Raw genomic sequence first — 14,245 nt, 5'->3', positions numbered from 1 at the left:
TGACTCTTTATATACATCAATATTATCAATGATTCCAATTTTTTCAGCCATGCAATCTATTCTACACCAACTCTCTCCTCTATTTTTATATGAAATCCACTCTTTAATCAACTCCTGCATATCTGTCCTTTTTCTCTTACCATCCCTGATCTGCCAACTCTTACAACAAGCTCAGTGCCGCTATGCTTTTCTCTTCTCTTCTTTTAATCCTAGGTTATAACTAGAGAGAAAGTTACAGAAAAATTTTACTCTGTGGTACTTCACCTGTATGGTCTTCACTTTCTGTTGAAACTTCAACATGTTTTTCAGCATTAATCCTTTTAATGTATATTTTATGCATTTGATCTCTGTAACTGTATATTAAAGATTCACCACTTTCCTCAAACCCTATGTCTTTCTCTTTGACTCTTAATCACTTTTGTTCAAAACTTTGCTGACTACTTTATGTGGTAAATGGAGTCCATGATGTATCAAATTTAATTTATCCATCTCTTTAGCCAATATTTATCATGCTCTTCATTGTTTTGGACATACAGCAGTGGAAAAGTGTTATCCTGGGGCTTTGTATTTCACGAGGAAGATTGATGTGGCAGATTCAGTTGTTCCCTCACTAGCCTCTTTTCTCATAATTGGGTTTAACTGGAACATAGAATTTAACAGTGATTATGGATGCAGGGTGCTGTACCTGGTATTTTAAACTTTATTTCATCTCTACTTTCTGATATTTTACCTAATTAATCTATATTAGTTGTATAATTTTTTTAGAGTCTGTATGAAACAGAAATCAATGACAAACCTGTATGAAGCTTAATAAGTACCAAACATTATGCTAAACGATAAACATGGAATATTTTTTTTAATCCTTGCCACATACTGAGAGTTTGGTAGGCAAGTATGCCTAAATATAAAATGCGAAGGTGAGATTTACAAGCGTTAACAAATTGGATCAAGGTCAAATATCCATTAAAGAGATAGACCTGTGATGTAAATCTAGGCAAATCTATCCAAGGAGCACATGCAATTAATCTTAGAACAGGAATTTCTAAGTAGCACAGGCATTTTGAAAATATCAATGAATCCTTCGTTGCATCTACTAAAGAGTTGATGTTTATCAACCACTCCCAATTTCTGGCTTACAAAGATGCTTAAAATTAAGAACTAAACCTGTGATGTGTCCTCAGAGGCTCCACAGGATGTGGTCAGTGTCTACCCTACCACCTTCATATTGAACCATTATTTTTTTAGACTCTGAAGCTCAAGCCTTGTGAGCTGTTTGCTATGTTTGTTCAGTGAATACTACATAATCTCTTGTATGTCACATCTTTTGCATGTGATATTCTTCCTGTCTGTGAAGATCTTCACAACCACACATACCTACCCTACTTCAACTACTGTACACCATTAAATCACTGTGATTGCAAATATAATAATGTTTTAGTTAATTTTTTTATTGTGATAGAATTGTAGATACCTATGAATTTGTAACAAATAATATAGATATATCTAGTCAACCCTTCACTCAGCTCCCTCCAGTGTTAAAATTGTGAATGATTATAGCACTTTATAATAACCCAAAATTAGCATTGATAGAGTCTACTATTATTCAGCTTTTATGTTTTATTTGAATTAATTTATGTGTGTGTATTTACTCCTATACAATTTGATCATATTTGTAGGGTTGTGTCATTATCACCACAGCAAACATACAGAAAAATTCCATCATAAGGATCCTTTGTGAACTCTTCTGTAGCTAAAGCCACCTTTCTTCCTCCTTCCTTCATAATTCCAGGCAACAACTAATTGTTCTCTCTCTCTATGATATTGTCATTTTTTAAACAATTTTATATAAATGGAATTTGTGTAAACTCTTTCATTTTTTTTTCTCTTTTTTTCTTTCTTTGGTAACAGTCTTTTTACTTTTCAGGACAGTTTTACATATACAGGAAAACCATGAAAATGAATCAGAGAGTTCCAATATATTCAGTTTCCTGAGAGTTAGCATCTTATATTAGTATGGTACAATTGCTGTAATGAATGAAAGAAATATTGATACATTGGCATTAAATTAGATGTTTTATTCATATTATCTTAGTATTTGCATATTTTTTTTTCTTTTCCAGGATCCCATCTAGAATACTATAATATATTATATTTCGTTGTCAAGTCTCCTTAGGTTTGTCTTGGCTATGACAGTCTCAAGATGTATTTGTTTTGATGGTCTTGAAGGTAGTGTTGGATATTGTGAAGAATATCTCTCAACTGGATTGTCTGATGTTTTCCCCACGATTAGACTGAGATTACCAGTTTTGGGGAGAAAGACCACAAAGGTAAAGCGTCATTTTTAGTTTCATCACATCTTGTCAAGAGATATGCTATGAATATGACACTGTTGCTATTTCTTTGATCTTCTAGCTGAGACAATGTTTGTCAGATTTTTCCACTATGAAGTTTTTTGTTTCCTTTTCAAAACTGTACTCTTCGGAAGGAAGCCACCATGAGTAGTCCATACCTAAGAAGTGTGGAGCTATGCTTTACCTCCTTGAAGGTGGAGTGCCTACATAAATCATTTGGAATTCTTCTGACCAAATGGTTTCCCTCTTCTCCTCCATTTATTCATTAATTTTGTCACTTTATATCAGTATAAATTTATGAATACTTATTTTATATTTTTGTTATAATTCAATCCTATTTTATTTTATTGCTCCAATTCTTCCAGCTTTGTCCCCTGGTGGCTCTTTAGTTAGCTCTTGTGTCACTTTCAAGTGAATGTGGAATTGTTTGTTTTTGTTGTTGAGGCATCCTCATTTTCTGTCCAAACAAGATGCTCCAGGCTCACCTTACATATTTACTTCCTCAGTCCTAGAATTAGCCATTTATCTAAGGAGATTCCTCTTCTTGGAGAGTGGTGTCAGAAACTAAAATATGGTTACTACATGTGCTCAGTATGTTACCTTATGAGGCTGGCTATTTTTTTTTTAACTCACTGTAAATCCCTTGAGATTCATTCAAATTCCTGTGTGTTTCAATAGTTTGTTCCATTTTATTGCTGAGTAGTATTTCATTGTATAGTTGTATCAGAGTTTAAGCATTCACCTACTGAAGGACATCTGAAATGTCTCTATTCTTAGAATATTACAAATAACATTTGAATTATGAACGTTTATGATTTCTGAGAGTACAATGACTGGGTCATATGGTTGAGACATGTTTAGCTTTATAAGAAACTGGAAAGATGTTTTCCAGAGTAGATGTATCATTTACCTTCCCGTCCCACCAGCAACCTATTATTGATCATGTTTCTCTGTATCCTTGCCAGCATTTGCTATTATTATTATTTTAATCTATTTTATTAGATGTATAATAATATTTTACTGTAGTTTTACAATAATGTTTGATGTACTGCATGGAAAGGAGGAAGGAAGGAAGGAAGGCGGGAAAGAAGGAAAGAAAGCAGGCAGACAGGCTTGTTACCAATTAAGGATGCTTCATTGATTGTTGTTTATTGAATTTAAAATGTTAAAAAATGACAAAAAAGTGCACCATAGAATCAGTAATAAGTAGCTAATATCTGTTCCTCCTTTATATATCAGATAATAGGCTACTTTCTCGTAGTAGCTTTACTTGATCCTGCAGCCTTGATGAGATCATCTATTTACATATTGTAGTAACTCTCTGTTCATTTTCTCCATAGTACTAATAATAATATTAATTATATCCATGTGTATTTAATTGATTAGTTTCACTCTTCTCACTAGACGACACTCCATGAAAACAAAGACTTTACCTACTTTAATTACTACACCATCTCCAATGCCTACTGCAAGTTCTGACATATAGGAGCTCAATACATATTGCTAAATATATAGATGTATTCTTAATTAATTAATACACGTTTGAAATGATATAATTTAATCTTCTTAAAGTTCTATTTACTTATTTATAAATAGAAAATTGATTTAGATCAATTATAAGACTTCAGACTTCCAGTTATAGGGACTTGCTAAGTGATAAACAGTTTTTCCCTTTATAAATTGCCTTATCCCCATCCCCCACCTGGACAAATGCATCGACTCATGTTTGTGTCTTCCAGGAAGCTTCAGTTTCTAGGTATCTTGTGGGAGGAGGTCATGGTTCCTGCTGTTTTTATACTTATTTAGAAATTAAAACAATCTTAGACACATAAAAAAGACAATACCCTAGTACCTAAGAAATATTTGGTTGATTGGGGTAATATTACAAAAAAAACTTATCAATACAGAGTGATTTTAAATGTTAATAGTTAGTGAACTATAGTTGTAAGATATTTCAGAATTATTCAAATACTGAGATTAGGACAGATTAATTTCAATGTATTTATTGAAAACATTTTCGTGGCACAAATTATTCACCAAATTTATTACTAGATGAGTAAAAACTAAATTATGTGCTATGGGCTAGGATAGCCAATCCGGTAAAATCCAAAGTGTTTATCTCCCCACTAAAACAGGAAGTAATAAATAATATTCAGTATCAATCAATAAATAGCACCTATGTACGTTTTGATGGGAAAGGAAGCTAAAATCACTGTCAAAGGGCATGGTTGGTGATGAGGTCATTTTTAGTTAAGTGTAGAATATTCTCCAAAGAAATCGTATTATGTCTAAGCAATTTTCAGTCCTTTTTTGCCATAGCATAGTCTTACATAAAGATTGATAAAGCATAATTTAATCTTTATATATGGAAAAATCTGAGAAAAATAGATAACTTATCAGTGCATATAAGCAATCTAAATTGTCTAGTTAGAGAATTCAGGCCAAATTGCCTCATGTTTAAACAAACAGCAACTTAGATGCTTTGTTCCTTCCTCTCAATTTTGTCCTAAGGAGTGCTGATAGAGTCTGCTATCCCTTGAAGTTTGATTTCTCCTCCTTAGTTTTAGCCATACACATAGAAAGCTACTTATCTATAATCTATATCCCTAGCTTATCTTTGCAGAGCTACATTGATTCCAGCGGGATGCTAGCAGAAGTTATACAGAGCTTCCAAGTCACAGCCTTAAAGAAGGTTGAGTATCTTTAGTTCCACTGACTAGGAGAAGAATGGTTAATACCTCATTCAAAAAATGAGAGTTAAATAAGATAATTCATGTAAAACATAATAATATTGGATATTATTAATTACATTATTATCAATTATATATTAGTTATTGATTTTCATCCTTATAAAATACTGTAAAATAAAAATTACACATTGGCAGCTCCAAGGAAAATGTTATTAGAATGAGGCCAGAATTCTATATCCAGTATTAAGTGCATTCTTGAATTTCATTCTGAATCTCCTGAAGCCAAAACAAAATAAGAAAATGTAGCTACTTACACAATCTACTGTGTCCATGAGGAAGTATTGTGTCTGAAGGAGAAACAAGAATTCTAAATACTGATATATTAAAGTAATTTCTTTCATGACCTTTTAATAGATGAACAGTAAGCTCTGTACCTACTTCTGTACCTCTATCAATATAATCTCAGGTGAAATTTCAAAGCTTAATGAGGTAAATGCAGTTCTGTAGGAGTCAAGGACAACATACAGGCAGAATGGCAGCATGCGTAAAGATAGAAACTGACTTATAAATCTGGATTTGATCTTACCTGTAAATTTTTAGGCAAATACTTATCTTAAACAAATGCAGACCCTTGGACAGCCTAGGAGACTAATAATACAAATTCATTCAGTGTCAAAGAAAAATTTTAAAATGCACTGAGATTATTTTTATTAGCTATTTATATCATGTTAGTAGTAAAGGTTTCTTGAAGAGTCACAGGAATAAGTTTATTTTCAGAATAGCAAGGCACATTTCTTATGGCCAGAAGAATTTTCTGCAGAAACAATCAGTCCTCACAGGGAACCCGGGGCTTGTAAAGCCTGAAATTTCATGTGGGAAGATGTTGTATTGTTCCCAATTTATATGGTTGTTTTGGTAGCTTCCATGTAAGAAAATTGTATCACTTGTATTTCTCTGTTGACATCTTTCCATCAATCTTTCCATCTTCCTCAAAGGTTGGGGTCAGAATATGGACTAACACAAAGACTTAAAACCTAAATATTAGATTGATTTGGGGGAATTAAGAACAGCACGACAACAAAACTTGGAAAAGGAAATGATACTAGAATGCTAGGACTTTACTCAGGCCCTTTAAGCAAAGACCTTGTAAATATTTACTAGTGAGGATGGACTTTCAATAGAATATGACTATTATTTCTTTTGGGATAGCTTAACAGACTGCATTTTAAAAATATATAGTTCAAAATAGTGAAGTGGACATTTCTCCATTAGATTCTGGAATTCCATTAGTTTTAACAAAAGAAGTAGAAATGCATGAGTTTCCAACATAGGCTGAAAGCAATAAGCACTCAGTAAGGAATCTAGTGGATAAGCAAAACAGGAGCTAAAAGTGTAGATCCTTGTTTTCTGACATAAGTACATGAGGTGTTAGTGTTAGAAATGTTAATGGGTCAGAAGACTCCTTCAGCCCCGTTCTCTCTGAAATGGAAGTTTGTGATACCTAAAATTTACAAGGGCTGAGGGTTTCTTTGACCCAAACATGCAGACTGAAGACTAGTGAAATACACACACACATGCATACACACATGTGTGTGTATATACATATTTCTTTTTAAAATTTGTTTTCAGAGTACAGAATTTTAGAATGGATTTCACACTTGGACAATATTCCTTGTGAGTATAGAGACAGAAGAACTTAGGTAACACATAGAATTTTCAGTGCTAACATATTATATAATAAGACTTTTTGCCAAAATGTCTCTGAATAATATGAGTGATACCTGGCCAGTGAGAGAGATTCTGTGAGTGAATGTTTGGCTAACATGTCAAAGCAGTTTGACTATTACCAGAGTTATCCCTGATTCCAGAGTATGCTAAATTGGTTCAAAGATATGAAGATCAAAGAGTTAACTAACTTTTCTCCTTCAGGCATGGTTGTGTTTAAGGGAAGATATTTTGCTACAATGGAGCCAAAAGAGATAAGTGGAGAAAGCTGGAAATATGCCCAGTTTCTCTAATCCTAAGATCTTTGGGAAAATAACTATTTTATTTTCTTATTCCCTTGAGGTGTTTTACTAATCATGGATCTTACTAAGCTTTCTTAGGAAGGGAAAGCATCTGACAAGGAGTAGAACGTTTGTCTCCAACAATTGTCCCTGCTCCCACTACTTTTTAAAAATGTCCTTAGTAAAAAGTGTATATGAGGTAAGATTATATTGAAAAAAATGAATGTAAGAAAAAATTATTATATTAGAGAGAAACATAGTGTGTATAGTTATCAAAATGGCAAACTGTTAGGAACTCTGACATCAGGATTGTTGTCCATAAGCAGAAAGAGGAACCTAGAGTTAAAAAACAAAAACAAAAACAAAAACAAAATAAAACAAACACACTTAAAAAAACACAGTGGCAGACTCCAGAGGGCAAATTGAAACAGATTTATCAATTTAAACTATATCTTAAAGCTTCAAAATGAATATAGCATTGTATTGATTCATAGACAGGACATAGAGAAGTTGAGCAAAAAGTTCACATATAAACCCAAATAGACACAAGAATGTAACATATAATAAATATGGTCCCTCAAATTATACTAAAGGTGTACTGTTAAAAAATTACTAATGGAAAAACTGAATCATTCAGATAAATGTGAAGTTTGAATGTCTCCTTACATATACTCATATCAGGATATATAACAATATTTCAATATTAAAAACATAAATTTTCTAGAAGAGATAGAGTTCAATGTAAACAAATGAAATAATAAATGTAGTAGAGAGAAATATGCTTAATTTCCTTACATATAGAGAATATGTATAAATTCATTTGTAAACTTGGATTGGAGAAGGTTTTTCCAATTATGATTTGATATTTGGAATCCATAAAGAAAAATATTGATAAATTTTCTTATACAAATGTCAAAATATCAACAGATGTTAAAGTTTTCTTATACAGATGTCAACTTCTGGGTAAAAAATATAGAAAAAAAAGCCCATTATAAGCAAAATCAGGAAACAATTGACAAATTAGGAAAAATGTATTTTCAACTCATCTACCTAAATTAGAAGTGCTAATCTTCCTAATTATATAATGCTTTGTGTTTGCTAGAATTCATGTGTTGGAAGCTTAATCCCCAATGCAACAGTTTTAGAAGGTGGGGCCTTTTTGGGGGTGTTGGGGGTGTTTAGGTCATGAGAGCTCTGTCATCATGAATGAATTAACGCCTTTATAAAAGGGCTTGGTAGAGAGAGTTTGCGTCTTTTTGCCTTTCACCTTCTGCTATGTGAGAACACAGTATTTTCTCCTCTGAAGTGTACAGTTTAAAGGGCACCATCTTGAAAGCCAAGAGCAGCTCTTATAAGACACCAGATTTGATGGAACCTAGATATTGGGAGTTCCAGCCTCCAGAACTTGGAGAAAATAAATTTCTATTCTTTATAAGTTACCCCGTCTCAGGTATTTTGTTATGGCAGTATAAATTGACTAAGACAGAAATTGATACTAGAAGAGTGGTATGTGGCTATAAAAATCCCTAAAACTGTGGAACCAGCTTTGAACCTTAGTACTGGGTAAAAGTTAGAGTATTTTTTTAACTAATAAATAATAATTGTGTGTTTATGGGGTACAATACAGTGTTTCAGTACATACATATATAATGATCAAATCAGGATAATTAGCATATCCATAACTTCAAATATATATCTGTTTTTGGAGTGAGAATAACATCTTCCTTTTTAGCTGTTTTTACAAATATAATACATTATTATTAACTATAGTCAACATACTGTGGAGTAGATCCCCAAAACTTATTCCTCCTGTCTAACTAAATCTTTATACCATTTGACCAACATCTCCCCTTTCCCTGTCCACATTCCCCACCTCTAAATCACCATTTACTCTCTACTTCCACAAATATGACAATTTTAGACTTCATATATAAGTGTTATCATATGTTATTTGTTTCTCTGTACCTGGTTTATTCTACTTAGTGTAATGTTCTCTGGGTTCATTTATGTTGTTGCAAACAACAGAATTTTCTGTTTTTAAGGCTGAATAATATTTCATTGTGGATATATAACACATTTTAAAAAATCCATTCATTCCTTGATGGACACTTTGTTTATTTTCATATCTTGGCTCCTGTGAATAGTGTTGCAATGAACATGAAAATGTAGACATCCTTTCAAGATACTGATTTCAATTTCTTTGGGTATATACCTAGAAGTAGGATTGCTGGATCATATGTTAATTCTATTTTTAGCTTTTTAAGGAACCTCTGTGCTGTTTTCCAAATTGGCTGTACTAATTTACAATATTCCCAGGAGTGTACAAGGGTTTCCTGTTCTCCACATCTCATCAACAATTATTATCTTTTTCTTTTTAATAATAGCTCTGCTAATAGGGGTGAGGTAATATCTCATTGTGGTTTTAATTTACATCTCTCTGGCGATTAGAGATGTTGATGATTTAAAAATATATCTGTTGGCAATTTGTATGTCTTTTTTGAGAAATATCTATTCAGTCCTTTTCTCATTTTATAAATAAGGTTATTTTGTAGTATGAGTTCCTTGAATATTTTAGATATTTGTCTCTTACCTGATGTACGATTTCTAAATATTTTTTTTCAGTCTGTGACTTGTCTCTTCACTTCATTAATCTTTTTTTACTATGCAGAAGTTTTCCTGGCTTGATGCAATCCCATTTGTCTATTTTTGATTTTGTTGCTTGTGCTTTTGGTGTCTTATCCAATAAGGCACAATCTTATGGAGATTTTCCTCTATGTTTTCTTCTATTAGTTTTACAGTTTCAGGTTTTACATTTAAGTATTTGATTAATTTCTAGTTGATTTTTGTACGTAGTGTAAGATAAAGGTCAACTTTTATTCTTCTGCGTGTGGATATCCAGTTTTCCCATCACCGTTTATTGAAGAGACTGTTCTTTCTGAATTGAGTGTTCCTGCACCATTCTCAAAATTCAATTGACCATAGATGTGTGGTTTATTTCTGGACTCTTTATCCTATTCCATGGGTTGAGGTGTATCTTTTTATGCCAGTAGCGTGCTGTTTTGATTGCCATACCTTTGTAATATACTTTGAAATCTGTTTGTGTGTTGTCTCCAGCTTTGTTCTTTTTCAATCTTTGGTCAGGATTGTTATGGCTCTTCAGGATGTTTTGTGGTTTCATAAAAATTATTGTTTGTTTTTTTTTTTCTATTTTTGTGAAAAATGACACTGGAATTTTGATAGGGATTGCATTAAATCTCTAGACCACTCTGTGTGATATGGACATTTTAATAATGCTAGTTCTTCCAATCCATTAATATGGAACATTTTTTCATTAATTTATATTATCTTTAATTTCTTTCATCAATGTTTTATCACTGTAGCATAGATACCTTTCACTTCCTTGGTTAAATTTCTTCCTGAGTATTTTTTTTTTTTTTTGATGCTATTATAAATGAGACTATTTGCAGATGCTGGAACAGTTTTGAAGTGAATGCTTGAATATGCCAAAGGGCGCAAGCAGTGAGCCTTGGCAGCATCCACATGGTGCTAATTCTGTAGGCACAGGATAAAGAAGTTCCGGAGGCCTGGCCTTCTTCCCCTAGATTTCAAAGGATGTCTCCAAAAGCCTCCCAGGGAGAGAGAACTTCTGCAGGGGCAGAACCACCACAGACAGTCCCTGGTAAGGCAAGGCTGTATAGTAACCATGGGGCATGGGCTGCTTCAAGAGCCCATAACTGTAGAGCCACAGCATGTAACACCAGCTTGGGAGGGCCACAATCTCCTAATTGCAACCTGTGAGAGTAGCATGATCAATACCCATCAAAGCTGCAGGAGTAAGGCCACCAGGAGCATTGAGGGCTCACCCCTCACTTCAGTGCGTTTGGACAGTAGGACATGGGGTAAAAGATTACTTTCAAGCCTTAAGATTTTATGTTGTCCCCGTTGGGTTCTCAACTTACTTGAGACCTGTTGTCCCTTTATTCTTTTTTATTTCTCCTTTTTGGAATGGCAATGTCTGATCTATATCTGTCCTACAGTTATAGTGTGGAAGCACATAACTTGTTTGATTTCACAAGATTACAGTGGGAGAATTTGTTTCAGGAAGAACTGTACCTAAAGTTTCACCCATATGTTGTTTAGGTAAGACTCAGGTCTTAGACTTTACAGTTGGTGCTGGAATGAGTTAAGACTTTTTGCTACTATTGGGATGGAACGTATGTATTTTGTTTGTAAGAAGGATGTGAAGTTTGGGGCCAGAAACAGAATGTTATGGCCTAAATATATCCCCTAAATTTTACATATTGGAAACTAAATCCCTGATGTACTAATGTTGAAAGGTGAGGCCTTTTGGGAAGTGTTTATGTCATGAGGACCCTTCCATTGTGAATGAATTAATGCCATGATAAAAGGGCTTGACAGAGAAGTTCACCCCATTTTGACCTCCATCTTCTGTCATGGAAGGACACAACAATCCTGCCCTCTCACAAACACAGCATGCAAAGCATCATTTTGGAAGGAGAGAGCAGTCCTTTCCAGACACTGAATATGTTGGCACCTTAATCTTAGACTTCCTTATCTCCAGAAATGTGAGAAAATAAATATCTGTTTTATGTAAATTATCCAGTCTCACATGTTTTGTTATAGAAGCATAAATGGACTAATAGATGCAAATACTTCAAAGATACATAAAACATGAGATATTGAAGAGATAAATCACAGAAAAATAAATTTAAATGTTTTCTAAAAATTTTTGAGAGTCTTCAAACTCATTCGTGAGACATGCAAATTAGAAATACAGCAAGATTTATTTTTATTTCTATGATTAACAAACATGCAAAATGATGAGAAAATATTCTCTTTCCCAAACTAAGGAGAACCAGGTTATTTCATACATAGATGGTGGGAGAAAAAATGGTGTACTTCTAATAAAACTAGTTTTAGCACTACATCAAAATAAATACTTCTAGCCTGGGAACAACAAATCTCACTGGGAATTTATCTTACATATGTTTCTGCATAGATTGGACAAATTATTGCATAAAGTAATTCACTGAAATATTGTCTGTAACACCAAGAGAGTGGAAACAACCCAGTTATTTATTAATAAGGGGCTAGTAAAATAAACTATAATACCGTTATCACAAAGCAGAAAAAGATAATAAGTTAACTTTCTATATTATAATACTAAAGAGCTCAAGATACATGTGATGAAAAAGCCAGTCTTCAGAATATTGTATAGAGCAAGCTTTATTTTTTGGAAGAAAAAGGAAAATAATTGCATACAATTACATTTGCATAAAGCCACTTTGAAGTGATGCATCCAAAAGTAATGACAATGGTTACCTCAAATGCATTGAGGTGGGCTAAATTAGGCTGACAGTGATGGGTAAGCCTTCAACATCTTGTTTACAATTGTATGTCTCTTGGATTTTGAATGTATTGTATATCCTAAATGAATGTAAATGTAAAATAAAGATATAAAAATTCAAAAGGTAATTAGTCAAAATATTATATTCATAGCATTTTTTGTTGCTGAAATAGTCCCAAATCCCTTTTTTTAACTGATGAAAGAACATACTAGGCATAATTACTTGGTCAAGTTCACAAAGACAGATTTTCAGAAAAAACAAACTAGACCTGCAGTAATGTACATTGTTAACATCTGATTAATGTTCTGGTGAGTCTTTCTAAGACACATCCTCAAGTTCAGTCTTCACAATGGAGGCTGCACATTGTCAGGGAAATATGTATATCCAGGTTCAGAGTCAAAATGGAAGTGCATTTGCCTTCTTGCTCAAATTATCATGTTATAAATAAATGTGATAGGTCAAGATAAACCCATAAAGTTGATCTACAAGGACAAACTAACAAAAGTAAAGGAGGCATACAACATGTAGAAATGTTCCTCATAAATACCTATGGTACATCTGTGAATAGAAACAAAATTGTATACTCTTAGTTGTGCTTATTGAGACAGGAAACAGATATGAGTAATTTGCTTGAAAAGTGAGATTGTGCTATCTTAAATACAGCAGAAATGTTACAATTGAACATCATCATTAAAGTGAATAAAAAATTTCCCTTTCATCAAATCTTCTAGGAGTTGAATTTTTAAAAAAATTAATGTTAAGTTTATATTATAAAATATTATCTATTGACTTTCACAACATTTTTAAATTATTAGCTTATATTTTCCCAAGTTATTATATTGAAAATCTCTTAATAGTGTGTTTTCATGGTCTCTGAATGTCATAAAGAGTTGTGATTTTTTCATGTTTCTATAATATGTATTTCACTGTCATCATAATTGCAAGTTTTTAATCTTAAACTAAAATTCGGTTCATTATGCTTCAATGAATCAAGGAAAAACATGAGTGAACAGACACAAAATATTATTTTTCTGTTTTTAATCTTCATCTTAAAATATAATTTCTATGAAACAGCAGAGTTCACAAGGGATTAAATTAATATGGAAAGCTTTAAATCAGGACCTATTATCTATATCCATAGTGTAAGGAGTATAAGAGTTTAGAATTAATCCTGAATTTTTGTTTCTCTTTTCCATTACTCTCCTATGGTATGTAATGCAATGTGTTTTTTGTCTTGTTTTGTTTTGTTGCTGAAAAGGGCATTAAAAACTCCCACTGGGAGCTGAAAAATACAACAGCAGTTTTCCAAAATGTAGATCTAGGAAAATTAGTTTGTTTCACATTTTTTTTTGCACCATGCTCTGGGGTGTTTTGATCACCTCTTATTTATCCTACCGGTGAGGAAGATATCGTCTCCTTTACCTAATATGAAAAACAAACAAACAAACAAAAAACACTAAATATATGATGATCAATATTGCACAAATGAAATCAAACAAGTTTATTGTTAAAACATACCCATAGCTCCAGAGTAGTACCAGGCATGATACAAGGCCATGCAGAGGGTGCACGAGGGACAAAGCGGAACAAACAAGGGCTGTGGGAGGCAGGCTTCGTAGTAATGAGAGGGTAAGGTACCTGGGAAAGACGTGAGCTTGTTTTAATAACTTGTTTGAGGTGGCAGGCATAAAAAACCTGTTAGGTTGAGAACCAGATGGGGAGCAGCTGCCTCACCTGATCCAACTAACTGGGTCAGAGTATGTCTGTTGAGAGCAAGGAGACTCACCTTTAGAACTTTTGTGCCCCTCAAGTCTCAAAATGTGAAAACA

The sequence above is a fragment of the Colobus angolensis genome, unplaced genomic scaffold (genome assembly GCF_000951035.1).
Source record: "Colobus angolensis palliatus isolate OR3802 unplaced genomic scaffold, Cang.pa_1.0 Scaffold235, whole genome shotgun sequence".
In the NCBI taxonomy this organism is placed as follows: Eukaryota; Metazoa; Chordata; class Mammalia; order Primates; family Cercopithecidae; genus Colobus; species Colobus angolensis.
The sequence above is the reverse complement of the archived record's forward strand: the minus strand, read 5'-3'. Positions refer to the sequence as shown.